At 46.1% G+C, this 19,769-nt stretch overlaps 1 long non-coding RNA gene across 1 annotated transcript; it reads left to right on the plus strand.

Moving 5' to 3' along the window:
• Window positions 1-1,509: 1,509 nt before the first annotated feature.
• Window positions 1,510-5,585, plus strand: LOC141276414 (uncharacterized). The gene is made up of 3 exons (XR_012325915.1): window positions 1,510-1,816; window positions 4,543-4,647; window positions 5,412-5,585. It is a non-coding gene; the product is annotated as an uncharacterized lncRNA (long non-coding RNA).
• The last annotated feature ends 14,184 nt before the right edge of the window (window positions 5,586-19,769 follow it).

The raw sequence follows: 19,769 nt of genomic DNA on the forward strand, positions 1-19,769 counted from the left end.
AGCTGAAAACTCTGCCCTCGGGAGGGAAATGGTTAAAGCACGTTCGGAAAACAGGCTAAGCTTGGTCACAGGAAGCCCTCCGACTATGCCAATGACGTGGACAAAATGCAAGCATCCCACTACATGCCAGACGCTGTAGGAGGGGCTCGCGTATGTTACCTGATCTTCATAAAACCACAACCCAGGCAGGATCATCTTCACGTGGAGATGATAACATTGCATCTCCCCGACGTGACTTGCCCAAACACACACAGCCAGCAAAGGGTGCCGACATAGCTCTAACCCAGTTGAGACAGGTTACGAAGCCAGATCTTGTCACACTGCCATGTGCCAGGGACACATCCAGTCATCCTGATCCCTTTTCTGGTCCAGGTCACCCCTTCCAAGGACCACATGGTCTGTATCCCATAAGAAGCAGATTCTGATGTATCAGCCCTCTTCATAGCAAGACTGCTGATGCTGTTGCCTTTGTAACTTGGGATCTCATCTTGAGTCTCATTTCCAGATTTCCCTGACTTTGGGCTTGTGCTTTACCCTCTTCCTCAACCCTCTTACTCTTATACGAGAGGACACGTTTGTTTTCTTTGATCTGATGTTCCCTGATCCACCTCCATGAAGGTCTGAGCTCACCCTGGAGGCCTCTGGCTCCGACTGACCCAGCTCAGTCCTGGGACCTAACCTGTCATGGGACATCTTGACCCCCTGCCCCGTCTGCTTTCTCTGCCATCCTGCAACGTCAGGTGGCAGTCAAGTGTGAGGTAGGATTCCTCCAAGAGGCACTTAGAAGAGGGAGAGAGTGGGCACAGAGCAGCTAGAGCTGTGCTCGGAGACCCTGAGGTGATGCGCTTGGCCACGGAGTGAGAGGAGAGGAGGTCTGTCACACAGTGCGTCCCTGGCAGCCATCAAAGGGGAGCTCTACCCTTACTGAGACAGAGCCTGAGGCATCTGGGCTGCAGATATGCCTTTATTGACTGCTTGACCCACTGTTCCACATGGCCACCCACCATCCTAGTCAGAGGCTTGTGGTATCTTGACCGGCCCTCGTGGGCTGACTGTCCTGGCCTAGCCTGTGACGTTATGAATGGCTCACATCGAATCTGACCTCTTAAATGCTTCCAGCTTTTGTGATTTGCCTAATGGAAGCAGAGAAGACCAGCTATTTCAGAATATGCCAATAAAATTGCTCACGGATTGAAAGAACCACTGGACCTTTTGATTTATATCAACACACAATGCTGTTTGTCAAATGTGCTTGGAGGTTCTCCTCTTGAAATTTCAGGCTGTAAATAAGACAAGCATATTTGCCTGGAGAGTACCTGCCTCCATACACCCATTTTGATAATTAGTATAATAAAATCAATATGGTGGAAACTGATAACCTGACAAGAAAGAGGAATGTTGTGGCTGGGGCTTTGAATTAAACCTGGCGTATGCTGGATGGGGAGCTCTTATCAGGAGCTCTTAGATGGTGCGACGGAGGTATTTTGATAGCTACTTGTAAAGAGCTGATAGATTATTATTCTAAGAAAAATTCAGGGAATACCCATGCTCTTTGTGGCTCCAAAGGGAAGAACTAAATCTTATTTTTGGGCAGTGGAGGGTACAAATTTCAGCTCACTATAAGCTTCATTCAACGATGGAGGGTTCTATTTTGAAATGAGTTCACCATCACTGGACTGTCGCGTCCTAAGTATATCGTGGGTTGTTGTGTTTGGATAAGATGACCTCAAATGTCACTTTGAACTCTGAGATCCTGTGATTGTTTTCTAGACACATTCAACAGAAGGGAAGAAGACAAAAGGCAAGGCGTGAGGAGGTATATTTCATTTTGTTTTCCCACAATTTTTATCAAGGAAAGTAGAGCCACTCTGAGTAAGGAGAAAACAAAAATTTTAAAATGTATATAGTTACTAATTCACCCCATAAATAAGGATTTCAACATCTCCCATAATCTCACCATCCGCACATAACAACTATTTTCACTGCTTTGTATTCACAGAAAACATACAATTTTCAGGGTTTGGGATTTTCGTGCAGTTGTAATCATGGCACAAAGAAGATTGGGTAAAAATCAAGTTTTTTGAGTTTCCCTTCAGATAATTAGGAATAGAATAATTCCTTGGTCTCATTTTATGTGGGAACTAACAATATTATAAATCATAATGTTTATTAATAAATGTATATCAATAATGGAATTGTGTACACAGTTATGAATAAATAACATTCCTCTTTAGGTATGTCTATTTCCTGCTAGCAATTGTTTTTGGTCTTATGTTATCTACAGCATATATATATATATTTTTTTCGGTACGCGGGCCCCTCACTGTTGTGGCCTCTCCCGTTGCAGAGCACAGGCTCCGGACGCGCAGGCTCAGCGGCCATGGCTCACGGGCCCAGCCGCTCCGCGGCATGTGGGATCTTCCCGGACCGGGGCACGAACCCGTGTCCCCTGCATCGGCAGGTGGACTCTCAACCACTGCGCCACCAGGGAAGCCCCAGGCACCCATCTTGATGGAATCCGTTTGTTTGGGGACTGTGGTGTTTTGCTCTGGCATCCACAGGACATCCCCGTTTCTCAATCTGGCAGAAACAGTTGACACGTCTTCTGCATGTACTCTTCTTTTTCTTTTTTTTTAAATTAAATTAATTTTTTTTATACAGCAGGTTCTTATTAGTTATCTATTTTATACATATTATGCATGTACTCTTGATCTGGACTTGACAAGTATTCTCTGGGGATTGGATTTTTGGAAAAGAAAAAATAAGTTTGACAGTGGGGAACTGGGCTTGCAGATGGCTGGTGTATAAAGTACAGCCTTAGAGAAACAGATGAGGTCAAGTTTGCAAGAGGAACCTACATGTAAAACAAGGGCACTGTGATGAATGAGCGTGTATGTGTGTGTGCACGCATGTGCACTTGTGCACACTGGTGGTAAAGTTGTGTGGAAGGGGATGAAAACTCAGCAAGATTGGGAGAATGCAATGGCTGTGTTTCAACTTTGGGTTTACCAGGACAGCAGCAATTTGCCTGACACATATTCCTGTGTATAAAGTTTGCTGAATCGATTTCATAGGTATAAACAAAATTCATAGAAGATAAATTAAAATCTAAAAATCTAATTGAAGAATTAAGGGAGATCACAGGTAAAGCACTTCCTGAAGTGTTGACCACATTTCAGAGCTCACGTCCCCCAGCTCCCCACTCTTTTTGGTGGTGCTGACACTTCAAAAAGGCCCTATCCTAGGTAAGGTGTTTGTGGCTCTTTCTTGGTGTCTAGTGCCTTTAAAAGGGCATTTCCTGTCCACAAAACCCCATTTAAGGAGCACATGGAACCCAGTGGGGAGCTCACTGATGTGGCACAATTCTGGGTTTTTGTTTTTTTTTTTTGCGGTATGCGGGCCTCTCACTGCTGTGGCCTCTCCTGTTGCGGAGCACAGGCTCCGGACACGCAGGCTCAGTGGCCATGGCTCACGGGCCCAGCCGCTCCGCGGCATGTGGGATCCTCCCGGACCGGGACACGGACCCGTGTCCCCTGCATCGGCAGGCGGACTCTCAACCACTGCGCCACCAGGGAAGCCCACAGTTCTGGGTTTTGAAGTGAAAAGACCTGGGTGTCAATTCTAGCTCTACCATCTTCAAGGGGTACCTCAGTGCCTTCTCCCCGTCAGTGCACAAGGATAATAGTCACTGCTTCGTGAGGCCATCCAGAGGGTTGTATGAGATGCTGTGGTCTGCGTGCTAAAGTGGAAGTGAGGTAGTTTTCTTGCTCAAATGCCTCAGGAACTTCCTTATGGTGAGAGTTTGGGCAAATGCATCATTCCAAGCCAGAGTTTGCTCATCTGTAAAATGGGGATTTTATTCCCCCTTGTCTCCCAAGATGGTGACGATTAAATGGAATAACTCATGTAAAGTGCATTAGGCAGAGGAGGCACTTAATAAGCAGCTGCTATTAGACTAGCTGAGAGACAGGGACCAGTTTAGTCACGTGACCTGGTATAGGATCATGATTCCAGGACCAGAAAAGCACCAAGAAACGGGAGCTGACTTCTCTACTGCCTGTGTCCCTAGAGCCTTCCCAGTACACTTACTAAATCAACCAAAATATACGTAGAACCAAAGAGGCAGAGGGAGAACAAGCGCCAGACATCTTGAACCTGTGGTGGACCAGGCCCAGGCTCCTTCCGGGGCACAGAGACATGAACCAGACATGGGTGGTGACTGCCTGCAACGGCTCAAGGACAGCTTTCTGTTTATGCCCAATAGAAATACACCCAGTTACACATAGACATATATCCACTCTTTTTAGATTATTTTCCCACATAGGTCATTACAGAGTATTGAGTAGAGTTCCCTGTGCTACACAGTAGGTCCTTATTAGTTATCTATTTTATACACAGTAGTGTGCATATGTCAATCCCAGTCTTCCAATTTATCCACCTCCCCTCCCCACCCCACCCCCGGTCACCATAAGTTGGTTTTCTACACCTGTGACTCTATTTCTGTTTTGTAAATAAGTTCATTTGTACTATTTTTTTTTTTAGATTCCACATATACGTGATATCCTATGATTAAATCAACTCTACTCCAATTAAAAAAAAAAAAGAAATACACCCAAGATGCATGTGGCTGGCAGAAGGGCCTTTCGGGTGAGTCATGTGTTCTCTTTTCATCAGACACAGAATACAGAGATGTTCCTTCTCCACTGTGAAGTTTCGTGGTGTTCAGTGAGCATGGTTGGTCTACTAGCTCATACTTTGTAGCATCAGAAATACTCAGGAGATCAGCCAAAGGAGAACATGAACAAAGTGGTGTGTACCTCCTGTGTGATCTCACGAGAGTCACCTGGTAGGGCTCTTGGGGAAAGGTGGATGGCTGTGTGGTGCTGGGGAACGTGCCCTTGGGGGGTGCTGTGCCTGCACCGGATGTTAGATGATGACAGGCAGATGATCCCCGTGTGCTCCGATTTTCCCCATCCATTGATACCTGTGGGTCTGCTTTTGCTCTTCCCACTTCCCTCTTGGATGGAGGAGGAAAGCCGAGTGGCACTAGTATTGGGCGCTCATGGAGACTCTGACCGGTCTGTCCAACTGCCACGGCTGCTCCTTCGAGGCTGGTGTCATTCTCAGCGCTTTAGCAACGAGGAAACTAAGACTCGGGAACCTTGATTTGTCCAGAGCCACAGATCAGGAGGCAGGAGAGACAACATTTAAATGCTGGGCTTTATTCATTGCAAATCAAAGCCCTTTCACCATCTATGAAACTCTCCTGCTTGGCTCACAAGCAATTGAGTTTTAATAATAGATAATGTTTATTGAGTCTTCACCCTGTACACTCATTATGTATGCTGTAGTCCTTCAATAATCTCACAAGGGAAGATTTATAAACCACTAATGTGATGTCTGTTTTACAGATAATGGAATGGTGCCCCGTAGCTGAGTTAAGTAACTTGCTTAAGAAGACAGCTCATCAGTGATGGAGTTAGCATTTGAACTAAGGGATGGGGCGATCTTTTTAACTATGAAGGTATGTAATCTCCCATTTTTCTTTGATCTTTGCCTCAAATCTTCTTGGTCTGTTCACAAGTTGCATCTCTATTGAAAAACTGAAGCAATTACCGAGAGCTTCTGACCTGCATCCTTAATAATTCATGCACAGCCTCAGTCTGTTACGGAGGATAACACATTTGCCATGTTGAAAGTGAAGTAGGAGCCCATTCATTAAAAATAGGAGCTCCTGAGAGCCAACCCCCAGAAATCTCTGCAGGACTTGACACCAGAGGGGACCCTGTTTATAAATTTTGCTCATAGCTGTGTACCGCTCACACCTGTGGGATCCCTGGTTGAATGCAATTCCCAGATGGACTTGACTTCTTTCTCTCCACTGTTCCTCAAGGTAGACAGTGACAGCAACAATTGGAAAGGTCCTCATTTCATGTAATTTAGAAACAGAGACAGTCTGAAGGGCTTGCTGATTTAATTACGCCGTGTAAAGTGGGCGATGCATGGCACACGACTGTCAGCTGATGGGAACCTCGAGTGGACATCCTTGTTTTCATCTCCTGAAATCATGCTGACAAAGCTCGGGGGGGATTCTGATAGGACAATCGTAAACAGACACTCTTCTTTAACTGCCAGGGTAAATCACCAGGTAATTTTGGTGGAATCTTTTGTCAATATAACATGATCTCTCTTCCTGTCTTTCTTTCCTTCTTTTTTCCCCTTCTATCCTTTCAAGGTTGTCTGTCTGCCAGTAGGACGGTGAGAGGAACAGATGAGTTCTCTTTGATCAGGTATTTTTTGAGGATGCAGTTTCTCATTTATAGCCCGAAGCATTCTGAGCAGCGTGGGGATGAGTGCATGCCGCTCAAACCTGAAGACGTGCCCTGTGTGGGGAGCGATTGTCAAGCCTGAAAGGGAAACGTGTCCCGGGCTGACAGAGATGTCGCCAGTCGTGTTTTTAGTTTGGTGGCTGGTCATCCAGAAGATCTGAGTCATGTTGGAAACCTATGGTAACTTGTATTCTCTGCCTTTTATTTTGGCCTTTCAGATCATTGAAAAACAAAAGCACAAGACTTCATTCCACCCCATAGCAACTCTTCCTCCCATGCACACGTCTCCCAGCTCCCCTGACCTCACGCAGCATACCTGGACCACACATTCTGGCCCCACCAGGGGCTGCCGGCCGGTCCCTCCCCACCACACTGGGCTTGCTCTTGACCTTGGTTGGAGGGTTCCCTCAGCAGCTACGTGACTTTGTTCTTCAGCTGGAGCTTTTGATCTAGCCAGGAGGACACAGGTCTATGGATAACCCATAGGTCAATGGCTTCATGGGCAAGGGTAGTCATTGATGAAAGTGTCACTCATGTCACCAGAGGAGAAGCACTGGAGTGACAGCAGAAGAGGAACTGTGACATCATTGGGATAGCTGTCCTCATCTCCTTGTGCATTTTCTTTACAGAACCTCACGTACAGCTGACTGACTCCCTTTGCTTCCTTCATCTGCCTTCTTCTGATCAGCTTAAACCTGAGCACGTAGCCCTTCTTCTCTCCTCCCACACACGAGTCCACCGAGGCTGCCTCCCCCGGGTCGGTGGAGTCAAGTCCTCTGTAATCCGGCCGCATCTCGTTGCTCCTGTCAAGCTGCTCTGATGACATCACTGGTCATCTCACCCCCTTGACCAGCAGGGCCCTGCACTTCCTTCTGCCCTCAGGCGATGGTATCACAGCGGATGCATCCAAGCGTCCTTCATGACGGTTTGCTCTCCTGGAGGATGAACCCCATTACCTTTCTCATTCTTCAAGATGAGGTTGGAATCTTCCATCCTCCAGAAGCTCACCTTGACCTCTCAACCCACAGTGCTATCGACAGCAATGGCCAACGTTACCATTTTCTGTCCTCAGAGTAATGCTGTGACTTAGGTATTATTATTATTCCTACTTTGTGGATAAGATGATTGAGGCTCAAAATGGTTATGAGTTGCCTACATTTCAACTCAGTAATAATAAAAATAACAAGCATTCATCAGGTGTCTACTGTGCACTCTACACTGACCTAATTCCTATGCATTTTATCTTATTTAAGTCTTGAGAAAACCCATGCAATAGGCACTGCTATAGCCCCATTTTACAGATGAGAAAGTGAGGCCAAGAGAGACCAGATGCCCCTGTGGTGGAGCCAGGATTTGAACATTCATGACGATAGTCCAGCTGCTCACCTAGCTCATAGTCTATTTTCCTAGACTGTATACTAAAATATTTCAGTAACTGGCAGCTGTTGTCTTTTAGTAAAAATTTGTTACGGGTATTGGGAAAAACGCCACTTTTTTCCCAATCTGGCCCCGGGGCTTGTATCTTTCTTGTAAGGAAATCTACATAGACATGCATCCGAGGAGGCAGAGTCACGTTTACAGCATTTCTCTGTGATGGGGCCATCGTAATGCACAACTTGTACAGGTACATTCAGATCCAGAATTGACTAGACAATAGTTAAAATGGAAATAAATAAAATAATTGGTCTCACTTTATGTTTGCTTAATTGCCCCAGTCCACGTGCGAATGTGTAGCTAAAAATATGGCTTCTATCACCTTGTGTTTTGCATTTGCTTCCCTGGTTCAGCTTTTTCTGCCCCTAAGTAACTTTTACATACTTCAGTGCTTTAGAAATAGCTTTATCTGAGCTAATGACATGAAAATTGAAGTAATGTATACTCAATTGTACATAATAGGGTTGTAATTCCATGGAGAGATGCCTGAGTGCTTTGCTAATGTCATGAGAAATTCAACACGGAATTCCAGGCTCCAGTTAACAGGCGTGATGGTTTGATGGGTTTGTCTGTGAGGCGATGGGAGCTGACTTCCCTTCAGGATGCTGCTTTCAGTGGGGTCGCTCTAAAGAACAAAGCGAGTGGAGAAAGAGAGGCAGTGGTGGGGTCTACCAGCTCCTCGCACGGCTTAGGACACTCTGCTCCTGACATTGCCGTGTCTCCTGCTGGACTCCCATCCTGCCTGTGAAGAATATCACTCCAGAGTCCTTCCTGGGGTAAAGTGTGTTCAATGGAGATAGACATTCTCCAATCATCATAACATGGTGTTATTTTCAATATGGGTCATTTGCCAAGATTTTTATTAGTGATAAGAAACCGTGGGCTAGGCATCACCCCTCAGCAGAACATCCCTATCTAACTATTAAGAGCCCTCTTTTTCTGCCACAATTGTACTCTACAAATACTAAATGACTGCAAGACTGCACACTCAGCTGCAGTGGGCATCTTGGTGTCCCCTCAGGCTAAGGGTGCCTCAAAGGAGCCCACTGTGAGTGCTGGTAGATCTGAGAGGTTTCTTGATTGGAGGTGGCAGGATCAGTGTTGCTGGATAACAGGACCAAAATCATTGTCAGGAGCACCCAAGGTACTAGCCAGAAGCTTACGTGGGGTCTGGTGGGGAGTCTGGAGTGGAGCTGAAAGAACACAGAGTGATGATGGGGGAGGAGAGGGCTGGAAGCAGGATGAGCTGTGATGTCTTGACTGGAAAGTCAAGGGAGAGTGGTTCAAGGCCAAAGGTGAGGGTGGTCAGATTCTTGAAGTAGTATAAATGCCCATCCCCCTCCCAAAAAGCCCCAAATGATACTTGATATGGAGGAAGAGACTGACACGTGATTAGCTAAGCTGCCCTCACCCCAGGAGGCAGCAGGAGACACAGGGGTTGCAGCACAGTGGAGGCAGGATGGGGAGAGAGGGCTGCAGGCAGTCTGCACCAGGAGATGGGAAAAGGGGCCGCTGGGCTTTCTCACAGGGAAGAGTGGGCACCAGCACCTCTGGGGGCTTGCCGCGTGCCAAGCACGGGTCTCATTCACTCCTCAACACCCGAGGGGCACGTTCCATCTGTCCCCTCATCTTACAGAGGAAGAGCTGGCCTCACGGAGCTCAGGGAGCAGACGAGAGCTCCCAGGCCGTGTTGGAATCAAAGCCCACATCCTCCGGTTCTCAGGGGAAAGGCTGTAACTTTGAGGCATTGGCAATGTTTGAATGGGGCTTCGCAGCTTCCTTAGGATTGGGGCGAGTAAGGAGGTAGAGTGGAGAGAGGGTCAGGGCAACACGGTGGAGGCGCTGCTGGGAGAGGTCACGGAAGAACCCAGAGGCGGGAGGGGAGACCGCAGAGACCTAGGGGTCATTTGGTGGGATTGGGGCAGAGAGAGGTGGCAGTGGGCGGGGCTGCCCCCTCTTTCCCTTCTGTTTTCTGCTTTGCTTCACCCTCAGCATCTCCTGAAAACGCAGTTCTTCCTATTAGGTTTTCAGGCTTTTGGTCGTGAAGGAGGTGAGGGGTGTGTGTGGGGTGGGGACGGAGGAAGTGAGGGGACATCCCGGTGAGAGGACCCCTCCGTGTGTGGCCCCTTGTGTTCCCAGGGCTGGTCCCGCTGTGGAAGAAAGACCCCTCTGGGGTGGGACTGTCCAGGCAGTGCTGGCTGAGGGCCCCCGTGCAGAGCCCAAGGAAGAGCAGACACCCTCGCTCTGCACCCGAAGCCTTGGGCCTCCCTGGCCAGACCCGGCCACGCTTTTCATCTGCACTGTGCTCCCCTCACCTGCCCCGGATTACAATTCTTGGTGCTCAGGGCTCAGCCAGCTTGAACCTTCGTAAGCACCAGGAGTCTGCCCGCATTTGCCAAGTTCAAGGATTCTGGCTCAAGTCTTCTAATTACCTTCATCATTTTTTACCTCGATGCCTCAACCTGTGGCTTCCCAAGCTTTTCTGTTAAAGGAGGTTTCTTCAGAGGAAACATTCTTAACCTCATTGGCTTAATTTTCTTCTCAAAAGGTGGACTGCCCTTCTGAGGTTTAGGCCACCATTTCAGCGAGTCCCTGCTGAGATTTTAGAGTTCCTTCTGTGAGCTTTCGTGGGAAGGAGATTCCTGTCCCCTCTGTTGAACTCCCCCTGGGCCTATTGTGCCGCAGCCTGGGAGGAAAGACCCTCCTCCTATGGCCCTCCGCATTTGTCAGTGTGTCAGGAGTCTCCCTGGACAGAGGATGGCGAGTGGAGGAGAGCCCAGCATGGGGGGACTTTGTGAAGTGGTGGGAAGAGCCTTGTGATGGGGGCTCTGTTCGCTTCTCTGCCTGTGCGACTTCCATGCATGAGTTGATTTCACCTTCCTCCTGTGTAAAATTAAAATAAGACAGTCTCACTGCCCTGAGCTGTAGCCAGGATTGAAAGAGATGCTGTTACATCAAATCCCGAGCCAAGAGCTGAAGGCACGTCCGGCACATTCAGGCATCACCACGTCAGTGAGCCTTCCTGTCCTTCTGTCTTTTCAGTTGAGCTCAGCAGCACTTTCACTTTCTCTCTCTTTTCTCTCTGCAGCTTGTCTTCGTTTGTTTCTGCATATCTGAGAAACAATGATAGCGTGGTCTACCGTTTCATCCAAATATAAAGACAGAAAATCAGTTTTAACAGCAGATATACTGATTTCTTCTGTTTGTTAAACATCGTACAATTTGGAAATGACCTTCTTGTTGGTTATTATTACTTCATCATTCATTCAACAGATATTTTATGTCTGGATCTCCCGTTCTGATTTTATCCAGCAATATCTTCTGAAGTGTCAGCATGAGGACTTTTCCTTCCCAGGGTTGGATGCTGGGACCCAGGGTCTTACTCAAGGTCACAGCCGGGGTCTCTAGTTCTCTGTCCAGTGCTTCTTGGTGCCCAGCACACTGAATGAAGCTGGTTAGTGACAGAGATCCCCTTGGTCAGGAAATGAAGGGAAGCTAAGTGCTCTATAAAAAGCCTGGTGCCTCCTAAGGAGGGTTCTTCTCATTAGGATGATTTACAATGTGATTTTCATTCTAAAGAGCTGCCAGCTCCTGAATGATATTTGTGAAATACTTAACCCTATGGGGGTTCCTTCGGATATGCAGAAAAAAGTACCATAAATCATTTTGTCTTATTTTTCAAATGCAAAGACATGAATTATGTCCTCATGAGGTGTGCCAAATTACGTGCACAGGAAGCTGCACTTTTATTAAAAATTTTAACTAAAGAATGCATTGGACTAATGAGGTTACTGATCCTGTCTGCCCAGTTTCCTGGAGAGGGGCTGGGGAAGACCAGGCTGGGCCATTGGCCAAGGAGACCAATTTAAGGTGGTTTCTGAGCGGGGTGTACAAGTGCCCTTTGGCTGGTGGGGTGTGTGCCCAGGGGTGTAGATGCTCTGGGATGCACCAGCACACACTTGTCATCAGATCAGTGCATCCACATGTGCTATCCCCCAAGGAACAAGCAGAGAGAAGAAAGCATATGGAAAGTTAAGAGCCTGGTGCCTGCAACAGCTGTGCAAGAGGCAGGAACAAGGAAGAAGCAAAGCTGACCAGCCTTGGGCTCTTTCCCTGTGGAATGGCCTTCACTGCACACGGGTTGTCCAGTGGTCATGGAGGAACGTGACGGTATCTCATGACCTTAGGATCTGGGACAATTGGAACTTTGGTGAGATGGGGCTTGGGCTGTTCCACAACCTGTCACCCTTCCTTCCCCACCCCCATCCTGTGGGACGTTGAGCTCAGGGCAGCTGCTTCCACCAATGCACTTGGTCAGGTCAGCCCACTGCCAGGCAACTTGGGTCCATAGGGCTGCCCATCAGGCCATCTGGCCAGTCCCTCTGTGGGTTTTAAGGACACCAAAGCTTCCATAGGCTATCTCCTGATGCCACCTGGCTGAGAGATAATGGAGGGAGAATCCATTTCATCATACCCCATTGCCTAAAATAATGGGTTGGTTTGGGCAAGTGACTTAACTTCTCTGGGTCTCTGTTTTCTTTTTTTTAATATCCCTTCTCTAATAGCCTATGATTCTCAGTTCCAAAAAGGGGCTCTTCCTGTATGAGCTGCATCATAGCAGAGTAATTCAGCTGGAGTCTTCTTATGTCTGTGCTATAGAGGGGAGAAAGCACAGGCACACATGCTTGCACACGCACCACACACATACCACATACACACACCATACACATATACACCACACACACTGTACACACACACCATACACATACACACACCATACACAAAGCATACACACACACACACACTCATACCCACAAACCACACACCATACACACACACACACCATGAACAAACATGAAAGGAGCTGAGATGGATTAAGTGCCTTTATGGCCACACTCTTTTCATATCTTATCTCAATTAATCCTCAGAACGATGTCGATAGGCATTGATTCTATTTTCTGTAAGAGGAACCGAAACTAAGTCAAAGTGACTTCCTCAAATGCACACAGCCAGTGCCTGCCACCACGTGGGAAGATGATGCCAAACTGGGCAGCAGCCAGAGACAGACATCTGCTTCAGCAGAGGGAAGTGCTGGGCGGGGTGAGAGTCCTCGGCAGGGCCAAGTCTTGGAAGCAGCTGGTTCCAGGTGTTGTTGCCTCTCCTGGAGCATCCTCTGGGAGCTGCTTCTGGTGGAGGCCACCCGATTGTGGCCACCAGGCAGCGACAGCGGGAAGAGCTGGTACCAGGAGCTATTGCCTGTGAAATTCTAAGTACCTCCACCAGGACCTGCCCCTTTTATGAACTTTGTGGGAAATACGCTCCTCAGAGCCACCACTGGTCACAGTAGGGAGGAGGTCAGGGTGGGTAGACCAGATGGCTCAAACATCTTTATCTCCTCACCTTGTTCAACTTTGCTGGTGGGTCTTTCTCTCCCTGCAGGAGCTGAGAGCTCACTTGTCTTTCAATACTTTTCTCTGAGGAGCCAGGGCCGCAGATTCCTATTAGGACATCTGGTGGATCAGAATTAGGATGGGATACTCCAAGGGGAACTGTGCCAGCCAAGCATGATGGAAATATCGAGGGCATTGGTGTCTGACAGCTGCGAAAGATGCATGACCTTCAGTCAATCTTTGATAACTCAGGGCTCCTTTCCCTGTGTCTAAAATAGGGATTCAAATGTCTGGCTCATAGGACTGTTGTGAGGATTAATTGAAATTATGCATACAAAGTGCCCCAGAGAACATCAACAGAGTTTCTGTTTCCTTGGTCTGGCACCCTCTTCCTACCCATCCTTCTGCTTTTCACTTGGGTGCCACTGTCTCTCATAAGCTCTTCTAGCTCCTTTCATCCCGTTTAGATGCCTGAATATGTTAGGGATGTTTTTGGTTGCAAATTGATGGAAGAGACAAAAAAGAAAGAAGTTAAGTTACACAATCAGTGTTGTTACAACAGGATGCATAGCTCCCTAAAAGTCACCAAACTATGTCCAATTGGGTAATCAATTAGTCAGTTATGGGGAAAATGGATCTAGGGGCACAATGCTTGAACAAAATCTTTGTCAGTGACATAAAAAAAGGATAAGAACCTAATAAAAAGAGTCTTACAGTTTTACACTTTGTTGAATGATGAGGACTGACATCAGTACTGCAGTAAACACGGCGCTTAAACTCGAGAAAAGCCAGAGGTTTGCTTGAGGACGTGGGTGCTGAGGGATCCTCTTGTGAGCTGTGGTGGCTTTTGGAGGAAGGATGGAGATGTGGGAGGGGCCCAGTTCTAATGGAACGGTGGGTGTGGTTCTAGAGACATCTGGTGGTGGGTGGTATCTGGGAGATGATGGAGAGGTGTGTGAGTGTGTGCATGTGCGTGCGCACGTGTGCCTGTTCCTAGGCTCGGATTGGCTGGGTGCAGTTTATCACACTCACCTAGTGTTTCTTGCAGGAGAAATCATGCATCTGAAGACACAACATCTGCATCATTCTCAAATCGTTCCTTAATATATAATCTCGTTGAAACAAGTGTGCGTGTCAGAACAAGCATTAGAGTGGAGCTGGCTGTGCCCGCACCCACGGCTGTCAGGGTGTGGAGACCCTGGGGCTCTCTCTCTGTTGGGCGATGGACAGTCGTGCAGGAGGAGTGGGCGGTCTCCAGGGCAGAGGGTCTATGGTGGTACCACATGCACTCCCACTTTTTAGGGTTTTGAGCAACTGTAGTTTACTTATCTCTGGTCAAGTGCATTTATTATAGATTATTTTGTCTAGTATTAACTTTGCTAGCCCTTCAAAGTGAATAACTACATTAGAAGTATTCCTACAAAACCACGGATTGAAAATACTAATATTGCAAGTACAGATGAACAAAAAGAAAATAACAGAGCTGCTATATGTCCCATTCATGATTCAAGAGCTTCCTCTGTCATAACCAGATTAAAAGGGCAATAAGGTAATAAAATCCGAAACTAGCAAACACAAGTTTCAACGCTATAAAAATGATTTGAAATGTAGGTTTAAGTCCACCGTGATAACCACGATCCTCGCTTTTGGTGGGCAGAGAGCTGGTGCCTCGGCGTATTAACTCACAAAAGTGCAGTTCCGTCAGAATTAGGAAGACATTGTGCTCTAAGAATTCAAATACGAAGACAAGAATATCTAACTCTTTTGCCAATGCTACAGGCTTTACGTTATTTAGTCCTGTGCTTTGCAAAATTCCATAAACTCAATGATAATTCTTTAGAAGTCTCTTCTGAATTTTTTTTCCTTGGTGGGAAAAGATGAAAAACCGTATCCATTAAGAAGATAGCGCTTCTCCTCCTTTGGTGAAAATGGCTGAAACAGCAGACAAAACAATATGTCATATACGAAATCGTACCCTTGTCTTATTATTTATTTATTTATTTATGGCTGCGTTGGTCTTTGTTGTTGAGCGCAGGCTTTCTCTAGTTGCGGCGAGTGGTGGCTACTCTTTGTTGCGGTGCGCAGGCTTCTCATTGTGGTGGATTCTCTTGTTGCAATGCACGGGCTCTAGGCATGTGGGCTTCAGTAGCTGTGGCACATGGGCTCAGTAGTTGTGGCTTGTGGGCTCTAGAGCACAGGCTCAGTAGTTGTGATGCACGGGCTTAGTTGCTCCGCGTCACGTGGGATCTTCCTGGACCCGGGATCGAACCCGTGTCCCCTGCATTGGCAGGCGGATTCTTAACCACTGCACCACTAGGGAAGTCCCTGTACCCTTGTCTTCAAGTGCTTTTGGAGATGCATAAAAATATTATGCAAGATTGGAAGAAACCAATTTGTGATTAAATTATTCTGGGAGGTGTGCTCTACAATTGGGTAAAATACAGATGTGTATAGTATATCCAACCTTCTGGTACTTCCTAAATTCAGTTTCACTAATGAAATACACTACGAAAAACTTCTTTGTGATCTGAACAGCACACAATTCTGTTAACAAAATGATAGTTTGTGAAAAAAACTGATGTAAAGGTAACCAGGGTTGCTCTGCCTAACTGCCAATGACAAAGGATGCTAGCACAAGCCATTCACTCCCCACATTATTCCTAGTCAGTGATCCTGTAAAATGTTGCAACACTTTTTAAGAACATGGGAAATAAATACAAAAATCTTTAGTACACACGTTTACTGTTTATTACGTTGCAAAGTTCTTAAGAGTGGTCAAATGTGAAATGGAGTTATAAAAAATATTTGTTCAAGTTATGCTTTGGAGGAGTAGTGGTAAGAATTAGCTGTCATCCAATGCTGCCAACCAGGTTTTTTTGTTTGTTTGTTTGTTTGTTTTGCGGTACGCGGGCCTCTCACTGTTGTGGCCTCTCCCCTTGCGGAGCACAGGCTGCGGACGCGCAGGCTCAGCAGCCATGGCTCACGAGCCCAGCCGCTCCGCGGCATGTAGGATCTTCCCAGACCGGGGCACGAACCTGTGTCCCCTGCATCGGCAGGCGGTCTCTCAACCACTGCGCCACCAGGGAAGCCCAACCAGGTATTTTTTAATGAAGAAATTGAAAATGAATAACTAAATGAGTAATCTTAAGTGTACACTGCAACCCATAGGTGTTTTTTAAACAATGAATGAGAAGGTAACTCCTTTTGGAGGGAAATTTATACTACAGAGAGCGTGGAACTTGGAATTAGATATCTGGAAGTGATGCTACTGTGATGTGATTTTTATTATCAAAATATTATACATCAACAATGACAACAAAACTCTTAAATCTGCGCATTGTAAAAACAACAAAAATATATATTTTAAAATTTTTTCTAAAATGAGGTATAGAGCTTTGAACCACTTGGATGAAATTATAAAAATGACAAAATGTAAGCTTGAAAGAACAATTCAGGAAAAAGGAAATTTAGTACCTGGATTCTAACAACCACCTTCTCCCCGGCAAGTCTCCATGTAATTGTTGAATGGGATTGAATCGTGGCACCCAAATTTAGAAAGCATGGCTCACGATTCATTTCTATCTGGATTTATGTACTTCCATGAAATATACTTTTCAACTATGACAATACTTTAATACAAAAAATAAACTGAACTTAGAGCTTTATTGTATCACAAAGCGTCAAACCAACATAAAAAAATAGCAAATCATATTTAATCATATTTCTTTCACTAAAATATAATCTTATTATTAATAAAATATTTCTTCTTGATGGTACAAAAGTTTTTATTTTTAAATGAAAATTTAAAATTCATCCAAAACATTATTTGTTTTCTCTTATCTCACCTATACTGTGCACATCTTCTTCAGAAGTAGGTATATGTAATGAATACATACATAAATATGCACAGATGCTTTTTAGTTTCTCAGATTGGTTTCCTAAATATATGCATGATCAGAGGAAACAAAATTGGACAATGCTATTCTAGATAAGAAATGAGAGCTATCGTAATATACCTGAACCATAACAGAAGAGGATTGGGAGGAAAAAGAGCCAGTATAGAGGGAAGAACACCGAAGGCCATCAGACATTCTTACCACTAACGAACCCAATTTTGTCAATATACAAACTCCTATGAAACAACTATGAAGTGTTAGCTGTCTGCAGATGTGCTTTCTAGAAACCATCTCAGTATGTATTTAGCGATGATATTTACACTGCCTCACATTCTGACCTCCAGCATTTGTTAAAACTTTCCTTCACACTTTTACCTATTTATTCTTAATACATTTTAAAGTTGAAATGCTTTCACATGTGCCTGGCAAATACTAAGACAATGTTGTTCAATCCTCATAGACCCTGATAATCCAAGAAAGCAAAGACTATGGCATGGCTGTTTCCTCGATCGCCTTGGTACTAAAATGCCTGACAGAGAGAAGAAGCTCACTCAGTATGATCCAATTCTCCAGGAAAAGCCATTGTAGCTATAACTTATAAAATTTCTCGTATTTGATAATTTTAGCCCATACAAATAGCAACTTTACATGATTTAATCTAGTAATTCCCAGCACTCACTAAATAACTTTTTCTGAAACAACTCACCATGGGAGATTATTAAAGGCTTCAGTAAGTAATGAGTTGAAAACTTCCAAAAAAATAATACTATTATTTTTTCCAGCGCAACCTTTTGCTTTATAGATGGAAAAAACATTCTCAGAAATTGTGACTGCTCAGTGACAGAGAGATAAATCCAGTGATGGAGTTAGATTCTGGATCCAAAGATTTTGTCAGTGTGCTTTCTGCCTCGAAATTCAGGCATTTCTCGTTTGAGAATCAACCTATTCACCAGTAAGGAATTTTAAGCATCCGCTGTGTGGCTGAGGAACTGAGGGACAGAAAACGAGAACATCTGAGGACATGGATGGTCAGAAAGGAACTGGGTCGTGGACACTCGTGGACATGCTGGGAAGAGGCTTCCTGGGAGGAGGGCAAGACGGAGGTGAGACTTTCAGGTGAAGAGGAGAAAGCATGAGGTCGAAGGAGAGGCAGAGCAGGAGGAAGGACATCAGGAATATGGGCAGGGATTTGAAAGGAAGCTTAACCCCCATTCGTATTGACTGCATCATTCAGAAGCACTGTCTCGAATAATATCATTTCACAGATGGTCCATTTCACATATGAGAAAACCAAAACATCAACAGCAAAATGACTAATCTAAAGTCATCAACCATGTACCGTCCACATCAGGGCAGGAGTTTTATCTGCATCTGCCTGACTCCCGCTTCTCTGATACTTCTGTCTTCTTTTCCTGCTTTGGGGTGAAAGAGGTCCTCCCCGCACCCCTCCCAGCTAAGTTTCTGTTGTTCAGATCTTTGAATTGGATCGTGGTAGATATCCACAAATTAATTAATCAACTAAGTAAATGTATTTAATTTTATTTTCTTGTGGAATATGTAATCGCCAGTATAGCTGTTTGGGGCGGGGGGGGGGGGGGGGGAGGAAAGCGCAAAACAAAGCAACAGCAAAAAAAAAAAAAAAAAAATTCCTCAGTTCTGTGCGCTGCTTTTTATGGGCATTCCCAGATTTTCCCGTCAAGGTGGCTTTGAATCAGTCCCAGGCTTTCTTTCATGTGGATAACTATTTAAAGATGTGATGTTCAGGCCAACAGTTCATAGCAACTCATTTTCTCTCTGTCATCTCCCCGTTGGCGGCGACGGGAAGGAAGGGAGGGAGCGGCGAGGGGCGACCGCTTGGGGGCACCGTTGCTCCACGGAGGGCCGCCCCCGGCTCCCCGAGGACCGGCCAAGCTCAGCACAAAAGGTGGCCTTTCCAAGGTGTGCCCGGTGAGTGTCTTCATAAATTTCCTTCTTTCGTGGAATCCTCCTTTCCAGGCATCTCCCCGCGTTGGAGGTCAATCTCTGACCCTGGACGATTTTCAGCACATGGGTCCGGTGTGGGTCCAACCAGCCTTTGCAGCTCTTCCGCCTGGAAGAACCGACTTCATATGTCACCTGGGTGGCAGCCCTTACGACATCACTTAGAAGATTAAAAATAAATTGAAGCACATGCCACTTCAAAGGGAGCACAAAAAGGACATCGACATGATTTGATGCATTGATGAGAAAGAGGTGCTGGCTCTTGATTTGAACTGTATGGAGAGAGAGAGGATTCTGAAGCTTGTGAGTTGCTGGTATTTCCAAGGAATGGTTAGATGTATTTTATTACTTAACTAAGGAAGCACCTCCCTCCCCCATCTCTATACTTTAATCCTCCCTGGCTTTGACTTGGGGGATATGAATATGGTAGCACGGGGAGCCTGCCTTTCCACCCCATGCTGGAGGGCCCCCCAAGAAGTGCAAGGAAGGTAGGACCAAGGACCCTGATTTCCCAGGTCAAGATCGGTGGGGTCCGCAGGCTGCAGGACTAACAGCTCTCTCTGGGCCAGGCTGGCTTTATCAACCAGGACCATCTGTGTGTCCAGGCCACCTACCGGAGGAGTGGCCTCGCTCTGTAGACTCGCCGAAGAATCATCCTTCTCCCGCTGGTCTTTTGTTTCGAAGACCCCTCTCCGGCAGCCTGGCCCCTCCAGAGACTGAAATCCCAGGCTCCTAGCAGC

The sequence above is a fragment of the Tursiops truncatus genome, chromosome 14, assembly GCF_011762595.2.
Source record: "Tursiops truncatus isolate mTurTru1 chromosome 14, mTurTru1.mat.Y, whole genome shotgun sequence".
Lineage (NCBI taxonomy): Eukaryota > Metazoa > Chordata > Mammalia > Artiodactyla > Delphinidae > Tursiops > Tursiops truncatus.